Below are 23768 nucleotides of genomic sequence, written 5' to 3'. Positions count from 1 at the left end.
CTGGAGTGAGCTTTGAACACATTGATATTGAATCCAGCTTTGATCATGATGAGATATAGCCACCTGGCTATAGTGTCTGTGGTCACCCTTTCGTGTGCTCTTCTAAAACTCACAGAAACAATGATGAGACAGGGTACAGGAAAGAGATGACAATAGTCTCTCCCTCAATGTCAACAAAATGAAAAAGAAAGTCACCAACTTCAGGAAGCGTAGTGGAGAACATGCCCCTGTCTACATCAATGGGGATGAAGTAGAAACGGTCGAGAGCTTCAAGTTTTTAGGTGTCCAGATCACCAACAACCTGTCCTGGTCCCTCCATGCTGACGCTATAGATAAGAAATCCCACCAACGCCTCTACTTGCTCAGGAGACTAAGGAAATTTGGCATGTCTGCTACGACTCTCACCATTTTTACAAATGCACCATAGAAAGCATTATTTTTGGTAGTATCGCAGCTTTGCATGGCTCCTGCTCTCTCCAAGCCCACAAGAAACTACAAAGTGTCATGAACAAAGCCCAGTCCATCAGACAAACCAGCCTCCCATCCATTGATTCTGTCTACACTTCCCGCTGCCTCAGAAAAGCAGCCAGCATAATTATGAAATCCACGTACCCCAGATATCCACCTTCTTCCATCGGGAAAAATATACAGAAGTCTGAGGGCGCGTACCAATCGACTCAAGAACAGCTTCTTCCCTGCTGCCATCAGACTTGTGACTGGACCTACCTCATATTAAGTTGATCTTTCTCTACACCCTAGCTATGACTGTAACACTGCATTCTACACTCTCTCCTTCTCTATACTTTTCACTGTATGCAATACTTGTGACAATAATAAATCAAATCAAAAAGATATTTCTCACTGTTTTGAAGGTGTTCGGTACAAAGCAAATATTCTTGCAAATGTACATAGACACAGAAACATCCATCTGGAGGGTATTCCATCAGTACAAGTTTGCAACCAGTTTTTCCTTATTTGCTTTGTTTCAAAAGATACTTCTTTTGTAAAATATAAGGAGTGAGGAGATTTTTGCACATCGCTTGTGCCTGGTAAATGTATGGTCTGTTGATGTTGTGCAGGCATCACAAAGCAATTAACGTATATGTTTTGATTGATAGTATTTGAAGAGTAAGCGAGAAAACAGGTGAAAGCTCTCAGAGGTAGTCTAGCCCAGGCTTTACATCCACGTGCTGTTATATCTTGAAACTGCTGGTTTGCAGTTATACACACCTCTCATAAAACAAGTGACCAATGGATGTGAGCCCAAACCCCCTGGCAGCACAACAAAGGAAGACAAAGCTGAGTTTGCTGTCTACAGCGCACTGTCAGCTAATCGGAAATAATGAAGTTAAAAATTCCAAAACAAATTACACAGATGTTTGCAGTGGATTAATTCATTGTTGAATATAAAAACCCATCTGTGGTTTGATGTAAGCCAGGTTTGTTCAGCCCTTTTGCATTGGGGAGGACCACATTCCAATTCTTTTTTACACCCAAGGGGCTGATAAGCAAATTTCGGAAAGGTAGGGTTTCACACGACATTAAACATGAATTTAAAAGAAAAAGCTGAAATAAACGTGGACAGGATGCAATGAAAGGGGAAGAGAAACCTGGAGTGAGGCATGCGGCCTGGGGGCGCCTGGAAATGGAGGCACTCCAGGGATCGTGGGAAAGAAAGCAGTGGGAGCTGGGGAATGTGGCGTGAGCCAGGGGGAAGCAGAGAGACAGCCAGGGAAAGTAGGGAGAGGTAGGTCTATCAGCAGCAAACATGGGAGAGAAATAGGTTGTGGTTGGAGGAGCAGCCCCTCACAGAAACCATCATTTTCACCAACTGATCTTGGCAGCATTTAGTTCTGGGGGTGCATAGAGACATTTCACAATTGGTTGGACAAGCCTGATGTGAGCAGTGTATTGCATCCTGGTCACTGGTCGCCAGCCCGCTAGATTGATGTCGGCAGTTTCTGCTGAAATCCCGGAGTCTTGTACGTTTTTCCCGGCAGGAAATAAGCTCTCATAAAGCAGGTGGCTTATTGTTTCATTAAGTTGAGAAATTAAATGCTTCAGTGTTGGGAATATCACTGGCTCTTGTACTAATAAATTTAGCAACCTTGCAAACCATGGCGGTGCTGGACATCCCAATACTATCAGCTTCGTCCCTTCCTATAAACATCGACTTACCAGGCAAAGCAACGTTGCCAGGTGAATGAAAAAGCTGCCATGGCACCTGGGCCTGGAAGCCTAGAAACATAGGCCCAAATCTTCCTCTCAGAGACAGGACCCATATTTCTGACTCTGATCAGACAGAAATATACACACTTATCTTTTCCTGATTTTTCAGGCCAATTCTCCAGTGGAGGATCCTGCAGAATTTAGTCAGTGCAAGAAATCCCGGAGGGAGTAGCGGAGAGACACCGGGCAGAAATCACACATGCATCTCATGGCACTTGCTGCTATTTCCTGTAATTAAAGAGTTTAAAAGTCCCAAAGCTTCTTTGAAAAGATACATAGAAAAGGTAAGTATGCAAGTTGGTAGGGCGGTGTCTGGGTAGCTTGACAGGGTGGCAGGTGGGCAGTGTGTGGTAGGTGGATAGGGTGGTAGCAGGTTAGGGTGGCCGATGGGTAAGTGGGTCAGGCTGGGGAATTCGGAGGGGTTGGAGGAGAGTCAAAAGGTGGGGTCAGGTCAGGTTCAGGGAGTTGGGTGGCAATGGGGAATCCGGTAATGGGGGCTGGTCAGACTGGGTTTTGAGCTGGTCAGGTTGGGTTGAGGGGGTAGTCAGTTGATGAGCTAGTCAGTTGGGTTGGGAGCTAGTCAGGTCGGGTCAGTCGCTAGTTAGGTGATGGGGGCTAGTCAGGTCAGGTTGGGGGAGGTGTTGCTGGGGTGTGGGGGGGGGGGGAGGAAGTTGGGGGTAGTCAGTCATTCAAGGAGAGAATTGGGGGCATTAGTGTGAGTGATTGGGGATCAGTTAGATACTTACCCAGGGGTTAGACGAGGAAGTTTCTGTCTAACATTTCCTATTCACGCAGGTAATTTGGAACCATCCAAAGCCTCTAACTCTAACTCAGAGTTGAAGACTTTTTTGGAGGGTTTTAGGGAGCAGAGCAATTGTGCATTGGGGATTCAAACTTCCTGGCCAATTGTCATGGAGTCCTTGTGTTGGGACTTCCCGTCGCCCATCTTCTGCAATACATTTGGCCTCTGACCATCCAGAGATTGAAAGATCTGGGCCATAGTTTTCTACCTGTTCATTTAATCGTGATGCAAAAAGATGAACATCTGGCTTCCCATACGGCTTACACAGCTGGAGGAAAACAATCTCAATTAGTTTCCTTTCATGCTGGTCATTGAGTCTCCTTGATTTATCATCAGCTATTTGACATAAGACACCAGGCAAATGTTTAGCAGTGACACAAATATCTCTGGATATGCAACATTTCCAGAAAATCTTGGCAAGTTCATTACATGCCAGTGAGTTTGTTCCTCCCCTATTGCTTTATATGCAACTGCAGTTGTGTTGTCTAGTTGCATAGCAATATATACATGACTTATGTGTACACAAAGTGTGTAAGGTGAATAAAGCAGCCTTCAATTCTAAACAATTAATTTCATTTCTTTCTGCTTGCACTGTCTTTTCAGCATTCCATCTTCCTCCAATGTGTGCAATACCATTGGACACACCCCACCCTAATCCTGAGGCGGCGTGTGTGATGTGTATTGTTAGTGTCCCCTTATCAATGTTATTAAATGTAGTTGACACATTGTCAACCCACCAAGTGAGCTCACTGCGAGCTGCAGGAGAAAGAATCCCTTTTCTGTCAAATTGTCTTTTGTTTTATTTCAAAGAACGTGTTTTTCCCTTTTGAGCTCGCTGTAATGAAATGACCCGCATTGTATGGAAGGCAGAAAAGTAGGACAGTTGATGAGCAAGGACAGTTGTTTAAGGAAAACAAATGGAATTTTGGCATTTATAGCTAAAGGAATAGGGTATAAAAGTATGGAAGTGTTGCTCCAACTATACAAGACAGTGGTGAGACTGCACCTGGAGTACAGTTTTGGTTCCCTTATTTGAGGAAAGATGTAGTGGCATTAAAGGCAGTTCACTAGATTGATTCTGGAGATGAGGGGTTTGTCTTATGAAGAGAGGTTGAGCAGTTTAGGCCTGTACTCTCTGGAGTTTAGAAGAATGAAAGGATATTTAGTTGATGTATATAAGATGATAAGGGGGATTGTCAAAGTAGACGAGTGTGGATGCTTCACCTTGTGGGGCAATCTTGAACAAGAGGTCATAGTTTTAGGATAAGGGATGGCAGATTTAAAACAGAGATGAGGAGAAACTACTTTTCTCAAAGGGTTGTGAATCTGTGGAGTTCACCATCCAGAGTGCGGTGGATGCTGGGACAGTGAGTAAATATAAGGAGGAGATAGACAGATTTTTAATTAGTAATGGGCTGAAAGGTTATGGAGAATGGGCAAGAAAGTGGAGTTGAGGCTGAGATGAGATGAACTATGGAAGGCAGCCATCAGCAGGCTTGAGGGGCTGAAATCCTTACTCCTGCTCCTTTGTTATGTATACCAGGGAAAGTAGCCACTAATTTGCCAATCACAGAAAAATAAATTATATTGCTGCTCAAAGCACGGCCAACAAACACTTGCGTTGAACATGTTTACTCTGATCTTGTTTCAGTAAGACTGACTTGCATGAAGTTATTCAGTACAAGTCCTAGAAAGTGTACTGGATCAAGGACTGATTGTGTGGGCGTATGATGAAACTGAGATAAGATAACATGTTGACAGATTCTCTGACTGCACCCATTGCCGCTTGCTTCATTTCGGTAACAGGTGAGGTATCATCTATTTGTGCCACCTGTTCCTGATAGTTGCAAATGTTGATTTCAACAACTTTGTGAATACATATGGTCCTGGGCGCAGCCCACTTGGTCATGCTTGAAACTGACATAATGCTCCTTTCCCTCTGAATTTTAGGTATTTTCTATGTTGTCTTTCAATTGGTACAACAAAGTATGCATCTTTGAAGTATATTGAGGCCATAAAAGAAGCTTTGGTGAGAAGTTGTGCAGCCCCCTCTAAAATGTCCATTTTAAAATGGTGATGTTTTATATGTTCTTCTTAATAGATCGAGAATCATATGCCTCATTTTTAAGTTGAGAAAAAATATTTGAGACAAAGGGCGGAATTTTACGAGAATGATTTTACGAGAATGGTCGGGACAGAGACTCCCGCATGGTTTGTTGCCTCCCAGGTGCCAAGGTCAGCGATGTCTCTGATCGCGTGCATAGCGTTCTAAAGTGGGAAGGTGATCAGCCAGATGTCGTGGTACACGTCGGTACCAATGACGTGGGAAGGAAGAGTGAGGAGGTCCTAAAGAGTGAGTACAAAGAGCTTGGAAGGAAGTTAAAAAGCAATCTCAGGATTGCTACCTGAGCCACATGCCAGTGAGGGCAGGAGTAGGATGCTTGGTCGGATAAACACATGGCTGAGGAACTGGTACAGGGGGCAGGGTTTCCAATTCTTGGATTATTGGGACCTCTTTTGGGGCAGGTGGGACCTGTACAAGAGAGACGGGTTACACCTAAACTACAAGGGGACCAATATACTTGCAGGGAGATTTGCTAGTGTTATTGGGGAGTGTTTAAACTAGATTTGCAGGGGGATGGGAACCAGAGTGCCAAAGCAGATAGTCGAGCAGGGGTAAAAAGACAGGTTAGTTCAAGCAAAATCACAAATGGAAGGGTAGAGTGCGGTGGAAATAATTTTTTGAGGTGTGTCTATTTCAATGCCAGGAGTATTGTGGGGAAGGCAGATGAGCTGAAGGCGTGGATAGACACATGGAAATATGACATTATAGCCATTAGTGAAACTTGGCTACAGGAGGGGCAGGACTGGCAGCTCAATGTTCCAGGGTTCCAATGTTTCAGGCGGGATAGAGGCAGAGGGATAAAAGGTGGGGGGGTGGCATTGTTGGTCAGGGAAAATGTTACAGCGGTACTCAGGCAGGATAGATTAGTGAGCTTGTCTACAGAGGCCCTATGGGTGGAGCTGAGAAACAGGAAAGGTATGACCACATTAATGGGCTTGTATTATAGACCACCCAATAGTCAGCGAGAATTGGAGGAGCAAATCAGCAGAGAGATAGCTGACAACTGCAAGAAACACAAAGTTGTGATAGTAGGGGATTTTAATTTTCCACATATAGATTGGGACTCGCATACTGTTAAAGGTTTAGATGGGGTAGAGTTTGTAAAATGTGTTCAGGAGAATTTTCTACATCAGTATATAGAGGTGCCAACTAGAGAGGATGCAATATTGGATCTCCTATTGGGAAATGAGTTAGGGCAGGTGATGGATGTGACTGTGAGGGAACACTTTGGATCCAGTGATCATAATGCCATTAGTTTCAACCTGATCGTGGATAAGGATAGATCTGGTCCTCGGGTTGAAGTTCTGAACTGGAAAAAGGCCAAATTTGATGAAATGAGAAGGGATCTGGGAAGTGTGGATTGGCACAGGCTGTTCTCTGGTAAGGATGTAAATGGAAAGTGGGAGGCCTTCAAAGGAGAAATTTTGAGAGTGCAGAGTTTGTATGTTCCTGTCAGGATTAAAGGCAAAGTAAATAGGAATAAGGAACCTTGGTTCTCGAGGGAGATTGTAACACTGATTAAGAGGAAGAGAGAGTTGTATGAAATGTACAGGCAGCAAGGAACAGATCAGATGCTCGAGGAGTATAAAAAGTGCAAGAAGCTACTTAAGAGGGAAATCAGGAGGGCTAAAAGAAGACATGAGGTTGCTTTGGCAGACAGAGTGAAGGAAAATCCAAAGAGCTTCTATAGGTATGTTAGGAGCAAAAGGATAGTGAGGGATAAAATTGGTCCTCTTGAAGACCAGAGTGGTAGACTGTGTATGGAACCAAAAGAGATGGGGGAGATACTAAATGGTTTTTTTGCATCTGTATTTACTGAGGAAACGGGCATGGAGTCTACGGAAATAGGGCAAACTGGTAGGGAGGCCATGGAACCTTTACAGATTAAAGGGGAGGAGGTGCTCGCTGTCTTGAGGCAAATCAGAGTGGATAAATCCCCAGGACCGGACAGGGTATTCCCACGGACCTTGAGGGAAGCTAGTGTTGAACTTGCAGGGGCCCTGGCAGACATATTTAAAATGTCAGTATTCACGGGGGAGGTGCCGGATGATTGGAGGGTGGCTCATGTTGTTCCGTTGTTTAAAAAAGGTTCCAAAAGAAATCCGGGAAATTATCGGCCAGTAAGTTTGACGTCGGTGGTGGGCAAGTTATTGGAAGGTGCGATAAGGGATAGGATCTACAAATATTTGGATAGACAGGGACTTATTAGGGAGAGTCAACATGGCTTTGTGTGTGGTAGGTCATGTTTGACCAATCTATTAGAGTTTTTCGAGGAGGTTACCAGGAAAGTGGATGAAGGGAAGGCGGTGGATGTTGTCTACCTGGATTTTAGCAAGGCCTTTGACAAGGTCCCTCATGGGAGGTTAGTTAGGAAGGTTCAGTCGCTAGGTATACATAGGGAGGTAGTAAATTGGATAAGACACTGGCTCAATGGAAGAAGCCAGAGAGTGGTTGTGGAGGATTGCTTCTCTGAGTGGAGGCCTGTGACTAGTGGTGTGCCGCAGGGATCGGTGTTGGGTCCATTGTTGTTTGTCATCTATATCAATGATCTGGATGATAATGTGGTCAATTGGATCAGCAAGTTTGCTGATGATACAAAGATTGGAGGTGTAGTGGACAGTGAGGAAGGTTTTCAAAGCTTGCAGAGGGATTTGGACCAACTAGAAAAATGGGCTGAAAAATGGCAAATGGAATTTAACGCAGACAAGTGTGAGATATTGCACTTTGGAAGAACAAACCAAAGAAGAACGTACAGGGTAAATGGTAGGACTCTGAAGAGTGCAGTTGAACAGAGGGATCTGGGAATACAGGTACAGAATTCCCTAAAAGTGACGTCACAGGTGGATAGGGTCGTAAAGAGTGCCTTTGGTACATTGGCCTTTATAAATCGGAGTATCGAGTATAAAAGTTGGAGTGTTATGGTAAGGTTATATAAGGCATTGGTGAGGCCGAGTTTGGAGTATTGTGTACAGTTTTGGTCACCTGGTTACAGGAAGGATGTAAATAAGATTGAAAGAGTGCAGAGAAGGTTCACAAGGATGTTGCCGGGACTTGAGAAGCTGAGTTACAGAGAGAGATTGAATAGGTTGGGACTTTATTCCCTGGAGTGTAGAAGATTGAGGGGAGATTTGATAGAGGTGTATAAGATTTTGATGGGTATAGATAGAGTGAATGCAAGCAGGCTTTTTCCGCTGAGGCTAGGGGAGAAAAAAACCAGAGGGCATGGGTTAAGGGTGAAAGGAGAAAAGTTTAAAGGGAATATTAGGGGGGGCTTCTTCACGCAGAGAGTGGTGGGAGTGTGGAATGAGCTGCCGGATAAAGTGGTAAATGCGGGGTCACTTTTAACATTTAAGAAAAACTTGGACGGGTTCATGGACGAGAGGGGTGTGGAGGGATATGGTCCAAGTGCAGGTCAGTGGGACTAGGCATAAAATGGTTCAGCACAGACAAGAAGGGCCAAAAGGCCTATCATCATAGAATCATAGAATCCCTACAGTACAGAAAGAGGCCATTCGGCCCATCGAGTCTGCACCGACCACAATCCCACCCAGGCCCTACCCCCATATCCCTACATATTTTACCCGCTAATCCCTCTAATCTACGCATCCCAGGACACTAAGGGGCAATTTTAGTATGGCCAATCAACCTAACCCGCACATCTTTGGACTGTGGGAGGAAACCGGAGCACCCGGAGGAAACCCACGCAGACACGAGGAGAATGTGCAAACTCCACACAGACAGTGACCCAAGCCGGGAATCGAACCCAGGTCCCTGGAGCTGTGAAGCAGCAGTGCTAACCACTGTGCTACCGTGCCTGTTTCTGAGCTGTAATTTTCTATGGTTCTATGGTTCTATGGATTCTAAGTACCCAGCTAGTGTGAAAATGGGAGAGTTGCAGATCTGTTTTTTGAACTAGTTTTCGCACCCAATCTTGTGCACTTAGTGCACGGAAAAACGACCTAGAGCATTTCAAGCTAATACAGGCAGTGGGCTGGACTTCATTCCTTTGTGTCATGCACAATACCAACTGCAGAGGGAGCTATTGCGCACGTGCAGACCTCTGATTCTGCACAGGCGCAATAGCAGCAGCAGAGGTCTGACAGAGAGAGTACTGTCAGGTCCCTGCTGCTGCAGGCAGCCTGAACAAACTCCACCCCCCCCCCTCCCCCCCGCAATCACAGGTGCCCAAGGCCAATCGCAAGCCTTGCACTACCCAAAATGCAGCTTCCCCACCCCCTGCCACCCAGACTGATTGCATCCCCCCAAAGATTGTGTTGTAGAGCCCCACCCCCCCCACAACTCCTCATCACAGGTAGAGTGCACAGCAGCCCTCCTCCCCTGATCAGGCTGCCCCTTCAGGCCCCACCCCTATAAGCCCCACCCCCATAGGCCTGCCCCTATAAGCCCCACCCCCATAGACCCTGCCCCTATAAGCCCCATCCCCATAGGACCTGCCCCAGCACTGCCTGATGGGCAATACCAAGGTGCCTGGTGGGCATTACCAAAATGCCAGGCTGGCAGTGCCAAAGTGCCAGGGTGACACTGTCAGGCTGGCACGGCCCAAGGGGCACACCCTTGTTCTCGTCCTTCCTGGGAGGCCTGAAAGGCCTCCAGTTCTGCTGGCGAGGCCACACGACTGTTCCCAGTTGATGGGTAGCAGATGTTTTCCTCACTGGTGAGGCCATGAAGGCAAGTGAGCCCTGGCTTGCTAATGCCATGTAAATTAATATTGTGATATATACATAATTTATTCAGCCTCTCGCCCATTTCTGGCAAGAGGCTGAACTCGCTGGAAATCCGGCTCTCGTAAAATCGCGAGAGCCGAGAAATCGGGCGTGATCCTGATTTCTCGGCTGGCTCCGCCGTCGATGGACAGGGCAAGGCAGTAAAATTCCACCCAAAGTCTCCATGCTCAGACAGTCTTTTCAATCACACCTTTGTAATGAAGGCTAAAAATATCCTCATCTGAAGCTTTCATTCTGCATAGTTGAGGTGCAAATGCCTATTTGGCTGGGTTAGCAAATTTAAAACCCAATTCGCATCCAGAAACAGCTGGTGGGCAGCGGGCAGTTTCCCACGCTGGTGCCCAGTCCATGCCTGTTTTGCAGATACTGAGAGTGGCTGAAATAGAGCTTGGCCCCTAAAAAAAGCTGAGTTCCCCCTGGATAGCAACCCCCAGCAGCGTCTTCGTCATTGCTGACAAGGGAAAGGTCTGTTTGCTCTGTCTGCCATAGGGGTGCGATCCAGAACGTAGCATGTTCCAAACTGCATGAAGCTTCCCATCATACCTACTCTCTTTCGTTCCTCATTCAGATCTTTCACAGCCTTATGGAGATCATCTCTAAGCAGACACTGTTCTCTTTACACTTGGTTTGCACAGATGTATGTTTGCTGAGATGAGTACGGGCTTTATTACTTTATTCCTGATTCCTGATTCAGCTCAAAGCTAGTAAGGGAATAGCTTCCTGTTGAGTTTCACAAGGAGTACCATTCTTTGTAGATTTCGAGACACTATAATTTCCATCACACAAGGGCTTCAGCACCTCTGAGGTTTTATGTCAAAACTGCACGTAAACCAAGCGGTCACATGAATTGCAATAGAGGTCATGTGGCGGGAGCTATCTCAGGAGCACAGGCAGTGTTGAAGTAGCTGCAGAGCTAGTGAATAAAATACCTTGTTCAAAGTCCTTATTGTCATTGACTCAGGGAATGCACAACATTTACATTGCAGACCGAGAGATTCAAGTTTTTCCAAATCAAGGGATTCACCTTAGGGACAATCAAATTGCAGTTGCCCGGCTTGAGGTGCTCCTGGCATGTTTCTCCTCAAAGGGACTTGTTAAAAACAAATTTGCACTCGCCACACTTCCATCACTCAGTGACTCTCCCTCCTCAAATCTGGATGCAAAACCAATTGTTTTCCGTGCTGTTTTGTGACCAACAGCCAATTGGTTTCATATAGACAATCTGTCTTTGACCTGAGGATCACTAGATCCAGATCTAGTCCTAGACCTATCAATAATAGGTGGTTCATCAGAATCTGGAATGACTGCTCCAGTAACTGCTCCACCTGAAGGTCCGATATAATCATATACACCAGGCTTATACTCAGTGCTCACATCCTTCTGTTCAGCATAGACATGATAGGAGATTGAGTCAGAGTATTGCTCATAATTGGCCAAGTCTTCATGCAGCTCGCTTGAGCGTGCTGATTTCTTGTCTGATGTGGCTGATTAACGTCTCTTGCACTCACTCCCACTGCTACTGCCACCGCTGCCAATTCTGACACGGTTATTGATGTTCAGAATTTCAAACATCAGGGGCGATTCTCCCACCCGTTGTGCTGCTCTAGCAGGGAGACATCAGCGGAGGCCGATTCGCCGGCTTCCCGCTGGATGCCATGGCCTCCGCACGTCTCCGGCTCCAGGTGTTTGAGAGTAATCAACATTTAAATTATTTGCATCCCATTAGCAGGCCCAGGACTGAAGTCTCCAGCCCACTAACATATCCACCACCCCCACCAGGAGTCGTTCACTCCAGCGGGATTTACAACTGCTCCCCACTCACAGGGAACAGGCGGCCAATCCCACTGGAGGGGACAGAGGCCATTGAGGCCCCCCCCCCCCTCAAGGAGGTCGGGGGTAAGGGGGGTGCCCCCTGGACAGTGCCGGGGGGGGGGTGGGGGGGCGATCAGTTAGGGGGTGGGGAGGACACCTGCTGCCACTTTGCATTCGGGATCACAGGCAAAGAGAGAGAGGGCAGCAATTGGGGCTACTGGGGAGACATCGGGGTTGGCCCTGAGGGGTCCAGGAGGCCAGCGATCGGGGGGAAGCGGGTTCCCAGGGCTGACCAGCGATCAGGAGGCCGGCCCAGGGAACTACTGTGCATGAGCCGATCTTGGCGCTGACAGATCAGCGCATGCACAGTGGGCCACTCAGCGCTATGCTGCCAGCCTCTCAGGTGGGAATAGGCCCCGTCCCTTGCTTTCCACAGTGAATCTCACTGAGGCCCTCTGCGGTGCTCAGTGGGAGATTCAATCTGAACATCACACTAAAAAAAAAATCAGCGGGACTAATGCCCGTTTTCACACGAATTGGGGACTTATTTGGAAAATCCCGGCCTATAGTTTCCAGCTGCTGCCTTCCCCTCTTAACTCCGGGAACGATACTTTAGTCTCAGACTACTTGGGTCCAGCAGATTTGACTTTTGCTTTCCCACTGACTCCACGGTGTCATCTGCTACAGTCCTTTCCTTTGGGATCTTGTGCTACACGCTACTTGTGGAGTTATCACCAGGCCCCATGGAATCCTCCTTTTTCTGACTCTGGGGGTGGGATTTTCCAGCTGCACTCACCCCACAACCAGAAAATCTCCACCTGCATCTTTGCAAGGTCCATCCCCTGCCCGCTACGATTCCCTTGGCGGGCGGGATGACCAAATTCCCACCTGAGTCTAGAACATTCAGGTTTGGCTTTTCGTGTTGCTTTCACTATCCTTCCTCAAAAAAACAATTGCTCAAAACTTTGACAAAATAGCAATATTTTCCTCAAATACTCGAGTTCAGCATGATATGGTTTTGTAACATGGTGGACAAAATGATGACGGATGAACAGACTTGATCTCATTATTTCAAACAAACACCATCTTGTCGTCCGGTGGCACCAATGGTAATTACAGTAGCATCCACACCCAGAAATCTGTTAGATCTCCTTAGATCATTACAGCACGGAAGGAGGCTCTTCGGCCCATTGCACCTATACCTTCCCATTGCAGAAATGGAACTGGGTGCTCTTTGTGTTGGAGAGAAGATGGAATCAGATGCTCAGCTCCAGGTCAAGCAGGATGGAGAGATCGTGAATAGATTACATGCTGAGTGGGATGGGATAAGTGGTGAGGACACTGTTTATAATGAGAGCTGGAAACAAAGCCAGACTTGCATCTTAAAAGCATTTCAACATCAATGGAATACATCACAACAACATTTTATATTTCTAAAAATATTTTGGCATTTATGTACACCATTATTTTAATACAACAAAATTCACTCTGCATTGGCTTTATTAGAAAATCCATACTCCCCAGTGGAGTATTTGCAAACCTATAAAAATAACAGCAGCTTGTAGGAACATAAAAATACTAGAAATAGAAGCAGGAATAGACCCCTCGGACCTACTTTCCATTCAAAAACAACATGGATGAACTTCTGCATGAACTGCATTTTCCTGTCCTATCCCCACCTCCTGTGATTCCATCAGTGCCCAAGAATCTGACAATCTCAGTTTTGAATATACTCAATGATTAAACAGCAATAGCTCCCTAGGGGAGAGATTTCCAAAGATACACAATATTCTAGGACATGAAAATTCTCCTCCTTGTTGTTGCCAGTGCCATTTCAATTTTGCAGATTTTATTTAATTCTAGACATAAGCAAGTGGCCAAAAGGCAAACAATGGACAACGTCATTCTTCTTCCTTGGGTAGCTTGCTAACAATAATGATGCAGCACGTACCACCCCATTCTCAATAACACCTAGGTTGCTGCCATTTTCATGGAGTCCTCCAAATTGGCAGACCAGGTGCTCACTGAAAACAGAGGCCAGAATGTTCCGGCCAATCACATTGGTGGGATTTTCCCATCCCGTTGCAATGAATTTGGCTGGGTGCCAAATTCCCCAACTTTGCAGCAGTGGGAGCATGGTGTAAACAGCCAGTAAGAATGTGCTCAGAATGTTTGTTATGCATGAGGTGCTCTCTTTCAATGTTGTTCTTCCATTAGTTAATGCAGGCGACACAAATGTTGCTCACCATTATGATACCAAGAATAGCCTAACCACCAGTGTCTAACAGAGGCTGGAAAAGTAGCTTTTTAAAAAAAAAATGATCCTACCCACAAAGGAACATAGCTTGCCCATCAGATTCAATAATGTCCCTTTTGGGAAGGAAGTTCACCTTCCTTACCTGGTCTGGCCTACATGTGATCCGAGACTCACAGAAATATGGTTGACTCTTAACTGTCCTCTGAAATGCCCCAGCCAGTCCTCCAAATGTCCTCAGTTCAAGGATAATTACAGATGGGCATCAAATGCTGGCCGAGCCAGTGACACTCACATGAAAGAATTTAAAAAAAATAAAATTGATCAGGTCAGTGACATCAAGTAAGTAGCTCTGCTCAGGGTCCACCTGATGGCCACCCAAACTGAAAATCAGCCCAGGGATGTTTTAGACAGAGAAAGGAAGAATGCTGGCATGCTTTATGCATTTTGTTCTCTGTGATCCATTCTACATTTCTATGCTGCTAGAATGTGCAGCTCAAATGGGAGATACCAGCTGTCTTGTCAATGGGATTGACTAAGGTGTAATGGTGGATGTGTGTGAAATGTTGCTGGGATGTCCACTAGAGTTATGAAAGATGTTTGGCAGTATAGTTATGCCAATTGTTCATCCAAACCTGGGTTGTGACCGGAAGAGCATTTTACAATTGTATTGCAGCAGAGATGAAATACAAGCCTCTCACTGGTGGGAAAATGAAAAGTGACAGCACAAACAAAAGCACATTGGCTCAAGTACCATTACCCCATTGTATAATGATACTAAAATGCTAAATAAGTTTAGTGAGAATACTGAGTAAACGAAAGACATTCATATTATGGCTGGTGCCAATTAGTGTAATATACAGGGGAACTGAGGTAGACAAGAAATTATCAGTACTGTGAAGCTTAATCACAATACTGTTTAATAACATAAATTAATCAAGATACTAAATGTTGGATATCAATCCTTTCCTTTCTAATTTTGATTTTCTGAGTATTTGATAAATCATAACTGTTGATAGTGCTTTTAACTAATTGATAACGCAGGGCCTCAGAAGCTTGTGGTATTGTGGAGCCATAAATGTGTTCTATTATTTCAGATACTGTTGAATTATTCAATTTATTACATTGTGTTAACTATCCAAAAAATGCATGAATAATACATCAAGCTAATCCATGTGGCATGAAAAATGGGCAGAGATATCTCTGTGCGAACAGAATATAGACTATGATTTCAGATTTACAGTATCTGCATTATTTTGCTTGTGTGTAGGGGTTGTGGTGTTGCCGCTGTCAGTATCTGTGCCCAGTCCAGCTGATAGAGCTTGAGCCATATCCTGAGGAAACCTTGGAAATAAGAGGACAAAATAAAGGGACTGGTCCTTTCTCCATGCTTCACGCTAGCTTTGAGCTTTTTCCCCCAAGTGAAATAGAGAGGCTTTTAAGGTTGTCTTCCAGAAAAATATACGTAACTTTGGAACAAGTTAATTGTGCAAAGAAATTCATCAACAGATGATTGGGAATGAAAGAAGAGGGATTGTCAAACAGAGAGAAAATTAACAGAGAAATCATCTGATTGGAAAGCTGGATTTATTGGCCCTCATATTTAGCCATTATATTGTTATAGTTCTGGTAATAAAGTAAGAAATCTCCATAATATGAATCACGTTTGTAATTTATTCAATTAGTTGAGAGTTGAAAGGTCAATTCCATATTGGCATAGGAAAGTAAAAATTACACATATGTTTAATAGGAGGTGAAGGTATCTATATGAGGCCAATACACCATTTAGGATGAAACATGGTTACATTAGTACCTACTATAATTTTAAATGAAGGGTGGTGATAGAATGACATACACGATGCAACTGCTGGTTCCATCATTTGTATCTGGCAATAATTAATTTCATAGGGTCAAAGATTTTCTAAGTGCCCCGGTTGCCCCTTTAAAAGCTGCATCCCTTTAAGATCTATTAAGCTGTAGGACCTTGTTTAAAACTAAATTAATAAAACCTCAGGGTCATTTCGTATCATACTTATGGTCTGCAGAATCCATGATGAGGCTTGCCACTATGTCAAAGAGACCAAATGAACAGTCTGGAGATGAGGTGGTTATTTTATTGACAGGTTGGGTTCCTTAGAGATGCCACAAAATATGTCTCTGTCTGAGGATTCATCAGGCCTTGTGATTTGTTTGCAATTAAATTTAGTGGGAGTGAAAAAAAATCAATAGCAGAGAAGGGAATCACTAAGAATAACGAATTGTAGGCCACTCTGGGTAAATGGACCTAGTTGTGTGCCCTCAGATATTTCAGACATTCCAGAAACACTCTGTATCAATGTCAGTGGCCTCTTTGCTGCAATAATTGTGGCAAGGGTGAGCAATTCAGGCCAGGTGAACAATCCTTGGACACTTATTTCTGCATCATGCATGTTGATTGGCAACTAATGTGCGCATTATATAACACACATTACATGAAGATGCTTTTCTCCTATTATTAAACAAAATAAGTGAATGCTAGGAACATAGGGATGGGAGTAGGCCATTCAGCCCTTTGAGCTGATGCTTTGACATTCAGTTCAATAATGGCTGATCTGTACCTCAACTCTATTTACCCACCTTAATTCCCTTGATAGTTTTAATGTAAAAAAAGGCTACCGATCTCAGTCCTAAAAGCTCCAACTGACACAGCATCAACAGCCTTGTTCCAGAATTCCAGATTTCCTCTACTTTCTGTGTGAAAAAGTGCTTCCTGATTTCACATCTGAATTATCTAACTCTAATTTTGCATATTTTGCCCCCTGTTCTTGATTTCCCTACCCGAGAAAATAGTTTCTCCAAATCTAACCTACTAAATACTTTTAACATTTTTAATCACTTTATTAGATCACTCCTTAGTCTTCCACACGCAGGAATACAAGCCAGGTTTATGTAACTTGTCCTCATAGTTTGACCCTCGAAGTCCTCATATCGTTCTAGTGATTTTCTCTTTAACCCCTCCAAAGCCTTCATGTTCTCTAAGTGTCGAATCAAGGATCCCTACAACTGGATCTTTAGGAGATGCTGCTGAAGAAGTTAAGAAAAATAAGGAGTCTGTTTTCCTATTTTTACAAATAAAGGGTTATTGTCTGCTGTTTTAGGAAATCTGGCCTGATTTCCTAGGAAATGGCCAGGAAATTCTCCAGAGCTGCTCCTGTGACGTAGATAAACAGCAAAGTAACATCCATGGTGTGGAGGTATCTGTGAACAATTTCCCAGCCAATGTTTCACCAGCAATCTGAGGGCAGCAAGTGAATTTTCTGACAAAGTTTCAGTGCAATCATATTTTTCCTTGCTATCCCGATGAGAAGAGAGTTTGCGAAGTTAACATAGAGTGGTGGGATAGGGAGCAATTAAAGAACAAAGAACAATACAGCACAGGAACAGGCCCTTCGGCCCTCCAAGCCCGCGCCGCTCCCTGGTCCAAACTAGACCATTCTTTTGTATCCCTCCATTCCCACTGCGTTCATATGGCTGTCTAGATAAGTGTTAAACGTTCCCAGTGTGTCCGCCTCCACCACCTTGCCTGGCAGCGCATTCCAGGCCCCCACCACCCTCTGTGTAAAATATGTCCTTCTGATATCTGTGTTAAACCTCCCCCCCTTCACCTTGAACCTATGACCCCTCGTGAACGTCACCACCGAATTGGGAACTTATTTTTACTTTTTATACCTTCCTTGTAGACCCGGAGAGGTAAAAATGTTCCTCCTGATTCTACAAAGATATTTCAGGTCTCCGATTGCCTCCAGTTCCTGCCCTTCCCCCGATAGTGGACTTTGTGATCACCCTTCCACTTCCTTGCTTTACCTTGCCAGGGAGTGTTTTTGTAGGTCCACAGAAACTATTTGATTCCCTCCCCCGATTTTCAACTTTCATCTGCCATAGGTAACCAAAGGTGGCAGCTATGATTGGGAGAGAGCTGCCCTGGGAGTCGCTAACATTGATTCCAGATGCCATGAAGTCTCAGGCCATCAGGTCAAATCTGAGTAAGGAAACCCAATGCTCATCACCACCTACCGCCACCTTAGCTAATAAATCAGCACTTCTCCATGTTAAACACCATTTGGCTGAAGCACCAAGAGTAACAAGGGCACAGTATATACTGTGGCTGAGGAGGCTCACGTCCATCTCCAAGAGTGGATGGCTAGCATCACTTGACAGACCTGGCTGAGTCGTAAAGGACACATCAGCCAGACTGGGCCTGCAGCAGGTACTGAGGGAACCAACAAGAGGGAAAAACCTACTTGACCTTGTCCTCACCAATCTAACTGTTGCAGATGCATCTGCCATGATAGTATAGGTAGCAGTGACCACTGCACAGTCCTAAAGAGAAAGTTCCATCCTCATATTGAGGATGCCTTCCATCATATTGCATGCTACTTACCACCGTGTTAAAGGGAATAGATTCAGAGCAGGGCTGTCATCATAAAACTGGCATCCATGAGGTGCTGTAGACAATCAGCAGCAGAAGAACAATCTGTAGCCTCATGGCCTGCCACAGCCCCCACTCTGCCATGACCAGCAAGCTGGGCAATCAACCCTGGTTCAATGAGAATTGCGGGAGAGTTTGTCAAAAGCAGTACCAGGCATACCGAAATTGAGATGCCAATGTGGTATAAAATGTGTTATAAAAGAACTACATCCATGCTAAACTGTGGAAGATGCAGACAATAGACAGAGCTAAGTGATTCCACAGTCAATGGATCAAATCCAACCTCTGCAGTCCTACCACATTCAGACATGAATAATGGTGGAGAATCAAACAACTAACCAGAGGACGAGGCTCCACAAGTATCCTTTTACTCAGTAATAGGGGAGCCCAGCATATCGGTGAAAAAAACAAGGCTGAAACATTTGCAAACATATTCAACCAGAAGTGCTGAGTTGATGATCTATTTGGCCTCCTCCTGAGGTCCTAAGCATTACCAGATGCCAGTCTTCAGCCAATTGGATTCACTCCAAATGATATCAAGGAATGTCTGAAGGCTAATAATATCAATATTATAATAGCATCTATAATATCAGTTCACTCTGCCAACATCCCAGCAATACTCCTGAATATTTGTGCTCAGAACTAGCCATACCCCAACTAAGCTGTTCCAGTACAACAGTAGCATCTACCCAACAATGTGGACATTGCCCAAGTATGCCATGTCCACAAAAAACAGGACAAATCTAAACCAGCCAAGTACCGCCCTTTCAGTCTCGATCATCAGCAAAATTATGGAATGGGTTGTTAACAATGCTATCAAGCAGCACTTACTCAGAAACAACCGGCTCACTGCTGCTCAGTTAGAGTTCGCCAGGGCCACTTAGCTCCTGACCTCATTCCAGTTTTGATCCAAACCTAGACAGAAGAGTTGCTCTCCAGGTATGAGATGCCAATGACTGCTCTTGATATTTGACCAAATACGGTACTAAGTAGTCTGGGCAAAATTTAAGTCAATGAGAATCAGAGGGAAAATTCTCCACCGGTTGGAGTCATACCTAGCACAAAGGAAAATGTCTGTGGTTGTTGGAGGTCATCACAGCCCTAGGATATGACTGTAAGAGTTCCTCAGGGAAATGTCCTAGGCCCAACCATCTTCAGCTGCTTCATTGATGATTTTCCCTATATCATACGGTTAGAAGTGGGGATGTTCACTGATAATTGCAAAATGTTCAACACCATTTGCAACTCCTCAGATATTGATGCAGTCTGTGCCTGTAAGTAGCAACACCTGGACAACATTCAGGCTTAGGCTAATAAGTGGCAAGTAACATTCATGCCACACAAGTGCCAGGCATTGGCCATCGCCAACAAGAGATAATCTAACCATCAATCTCTCCTTGATATTCAATGGCATTATCATCACAGAATCCCTCATCATCAATATCCTCGAGATTATCATTGACCAACTACTTAACTGACCAACCATATAAATATTGTGGCTATGAGGTCAGGTCAGAGTCTAGGAATTCTGTGGAGAGTAGCTCACCTCCTGATTCCCCAAAGCCTGTCCACCAACTAGAAGGCACAAGCCAGGAGTGCGATGGAATACTCTCTATTTTCCAACAACACTCAAGAAGCTCAACATCCTCAAGTAAAGCGAGCCACTTGATTGGCATTTCTTGCACTACATTAAAATCCACACCAATCCATAGTGGCAGCAGTGTGTACCATATACAAGATGCACTGCAGCAACTCACCAAGCCTCCTTCAACAGCACCTACCAGACCCACAACCTATGCCACCTAGAGAAGAGTGATATGGGAAAACCACCACCTGCAAATTTCACTTCAGCCACACATCACCCTGACCTGGGACTATATCACTGTTCCTTCACTGTTGCTGGGTCAAAAAACCTGGAACTCCCTTCCTAACAGTAGGGCATGTGTAACAACATCACATGGATTTCAGTCATTCAAAAAGGTGCGCTTTTCAAGTGCAAAGAGGGATGGCCATGAAAGAATGAAAAAAAAACAGGGAGAACTTCCCTGCTCCTCTTCAATTATTCCCCTTTGTTCTTTTACATTCACCTGAGTGAGAATATTACTTAACTCAGCTAGGAGGCAGCTCCTCTGCCAGTGCAACACTCCCTCAGAATGGCACTGGGGTGTCAGCTGAGATTTTGGGCTCAGGTCTTGGAAGTGAGACTTGAATCTTGAACCTGTAGCTTGGAAGCAAGAGTGCTACGACTGAATCGTGCTTGTGCTGGAGTGAAACAGACAGTGATGTGTCCAGGAGATTAGATAAGCACCACATAAGGCAATTAATAACGATAGAAGTTCAGGAACATTGCTCTTAATATGAAGCACTGCACAATGAAAACATAATATCCAAGTGGATAAGTCTGTGAAGGGACTAATAATCTGCTATCTTGACACAATAAAATACAGGAAGTTCATTAGAATTTTACATCCTGCAATGGCATGTCTACCCCGCCCCCCCAGGTATTGGATCAGCTGACTATACTGCAGTCTGCCATTTGCTGGGAAGCAATATTACTGGAAGCTGCAGTGTGATTGTGATTAGGCAGGGCAAAGGCGTGGCAATAAGAGCATCATTCATAAGCGCTACCAGTGATACTTAGAGGCCCAAATTCCAAGTAACTCTTGGGGATAATTGAAAAGAGAACTTCATGTACCTGCTTGTTGCAGTTTAAAGGGTGTGACCAGCTCCTGCCCATTATCATGTTGCTGCTATTTCATAGTTTGATGGTGTTTCACATCCAAATCAATGCCAAATCCTCTGTCCATTGATACTTTATAGAGGATAAAGCAACAGATTGGATTAAATATCCAAGGTGTAGCTATAGTACCACAATAAAGCTCTCAGTTTACAATGTGTTTTATTGTATATTAACCCTCCTTGTATTCTGGGATTGCAGTGACCTGTCATCATATTCCACATAGTGGCTGAGCCAGCCCTCCATTGCATCATATACAGTCCCAACCAAGTGCCAGTAGACATTGCATTCATTGTGGGTGGTGATTTAATGTTATTTTCATATTCATTATTAATAACCTTTCCTATTTAGATATGTCACATTGCTATTGATAGGTGCCTGAATGGCTACAACATTGCAGTCCATGATGTTCTATTTCTGAAGGCAGTAATAACTTTCATTGATTCTGATGATGTGCAAATATTTGACTGCTCCTGTAAATCACAGTTGACAAGATGGCATGCATAATTTTGTGCCTGGGCTTATTTAACTGCTGGTTCTCTGTGAGGCCCATGTCTATTGTAACTTTTCATTGTGTGGCATTGTTTGCTTGTACTTTCAATACTCTTTGCTGTACTTTTCAAGAGCTGCATAATGACCAGCAATGGCTGCTGGAACCATGCTGCAGACATTAAAACTCCACCATACAATTCACTTTTGCCCCTGCTTAGTTCAAGATTTGATAACTTGCACTTCCCGAGTATAACAAAGCTCACAGTTGTGCTTTTGACTCGTACATTTGATTTTCGTATCTATATTTCTGCATCTGACCTTGCATAAGTATATCTTAATAGCTCTTACAAGAATTTTTAGTGGACTACCCTTTGGAAATATATGAGGACAAGACTGAATAGTGGTAAAAATGGAGGATAAACTTCACATTTTCTGCAAGAAAATAGCACTTGGTAATCTTGAGGAGAAAGAAAGAATGTATAAGACTGGGCTTCTTATTGATTGTTCTGTATTTTGAATAGTCATAAATAGAAAAACAATGTCTTGAACCATCTAGTCTGCTGCAAGTTTACAGCTTCGGTTAAAATCTCTCCATTTGTCCAAGAGAATGTTTTCAAACTTGTTCTCGCTGCAAGAAAGACTCCACTGACATGGGTGCAAAATGTTGTCTCCCATACGTAAAATGAGTTTCAGTCCAGCATTAAGGAAAGCCAGCCTCTCTGGTTTCCCATACTACTAAATGCTTTGCAAAATAATTCATCAGCTCTATCAAGGAAGTAGCTAAGTAAGAAAAATGTACGAACATAGCTCTGAGAAAGCTCTTTTTTCCTATTCCACGCATAACTCCGTTCATTCTCTTTCTCCTGCTCTTCTCCCTCTATCCCATCCCTCGTTATTGTTTGTTCTAACAGTTGATTATGGCATTGTCCTTGGTTGCTAACAAACATAGAATATTAAAACCAGAACTGTTGGGCTGGAAATTAGGTAATTTTAACTTAAAAGGTATAATTTATCTATTAAACAAACTTTGTGATTTAAATTGGAATACAATACTGTAATGAAAGTTCGTTTTGGAAGCACGTATTCTGATCATTTCACTCATTTCCTCTAAACGTTCACATTACGACATTACATTCTGCAGAACTGAAATCATTTTTGAAGTTTATGGTCGTTACATCGATATAGCTTTTAGATATAAAAGTTAACATTGACATGCTGGTCCATGTTCATTGTTTTGCAGTGAATAAGCCTAATATGTAAAGGAAGAAACCAAGCTTGAAAATTGAAATTTAGGTCAACATCAGGTCAGGAATTTCCTGAGAACATTGAGCATTTCCATTGCACTGCATACGTTTCAAAGCATTTTACAGGAGAGAAAAAGTGAAGAGCAACGCTACAGCAGGGGAAAAGCATTGTGGAGACGGGACATTAGGAAGGTAAGAAAGCAAAAGTGCTGTGAGATTTCAGAAAACTGGAGCATAGATACTGAAGGAGTGTCCACAGAAAGAGCCAACACCATCTCGAGGGTATCTCGATGGATTACTAGATTGGGGGACCTTGTCCAGGGAACGGTTATAACAACATACTGATCTCCTTCTTGGCATTGGCCCTACCTGGAATTGGAGGGGAGGATGAGAACTCAGCATTCAATTCTCTCAGACATCAGAAATCAGTGGATAAGTCAAGGATGGGGTGGGGAGAGTGAAAGTCCATGTGTGAGAGAAATCATTTGTTATATCTTTGATGAAATCTGGTTTATACATGGTGGATGTAGAAAATCTGGCAAGGAAATGTTTGGAAATATAAAGCTTTGTGGCAATAAATGGCACCTTAGAGTTTTGGCAGAAAAGCAAAATTTTAGGGCAGTCAAGGTTTCATCAGTGAATGAAAGCAGTCTTGGTGATCAATCATATCTGGGAAGGAGGATGAGTTCAGAGGTCAAGAGGGCACCAGGGTTCAGCACCTCTGACCTTAACTTGAAGTAGCAGCCATGGAGGTTGGAGCAATATGGGTTAAAGAAATGTAAGTGCTTGTGTGGCCAGTTGGATAATTAAGATTTTTTTCAACAGCTGGAGGTACTGTTGTCTTATTGAAAGAATATTGA

This window comes from Mustelus asterias, chromosome 6, assembly GCF_964213995.1.
Source record: "Mustelus asterias chromosome 6, sMusAst1.hap1.1, whole genome shotgun sequence".
NCBI classification, from domain to species: Eukaryota; Metazoa; Chordata; class Chondrichthyes; order Carcharhiniformes; family Triakidae; genus Mustelus; species Mustelus asterias.
The sequence above is the reverse complement of the archived record's forward strand: the minus strand, read 5'-3'. Positions refer to the sequence as shown.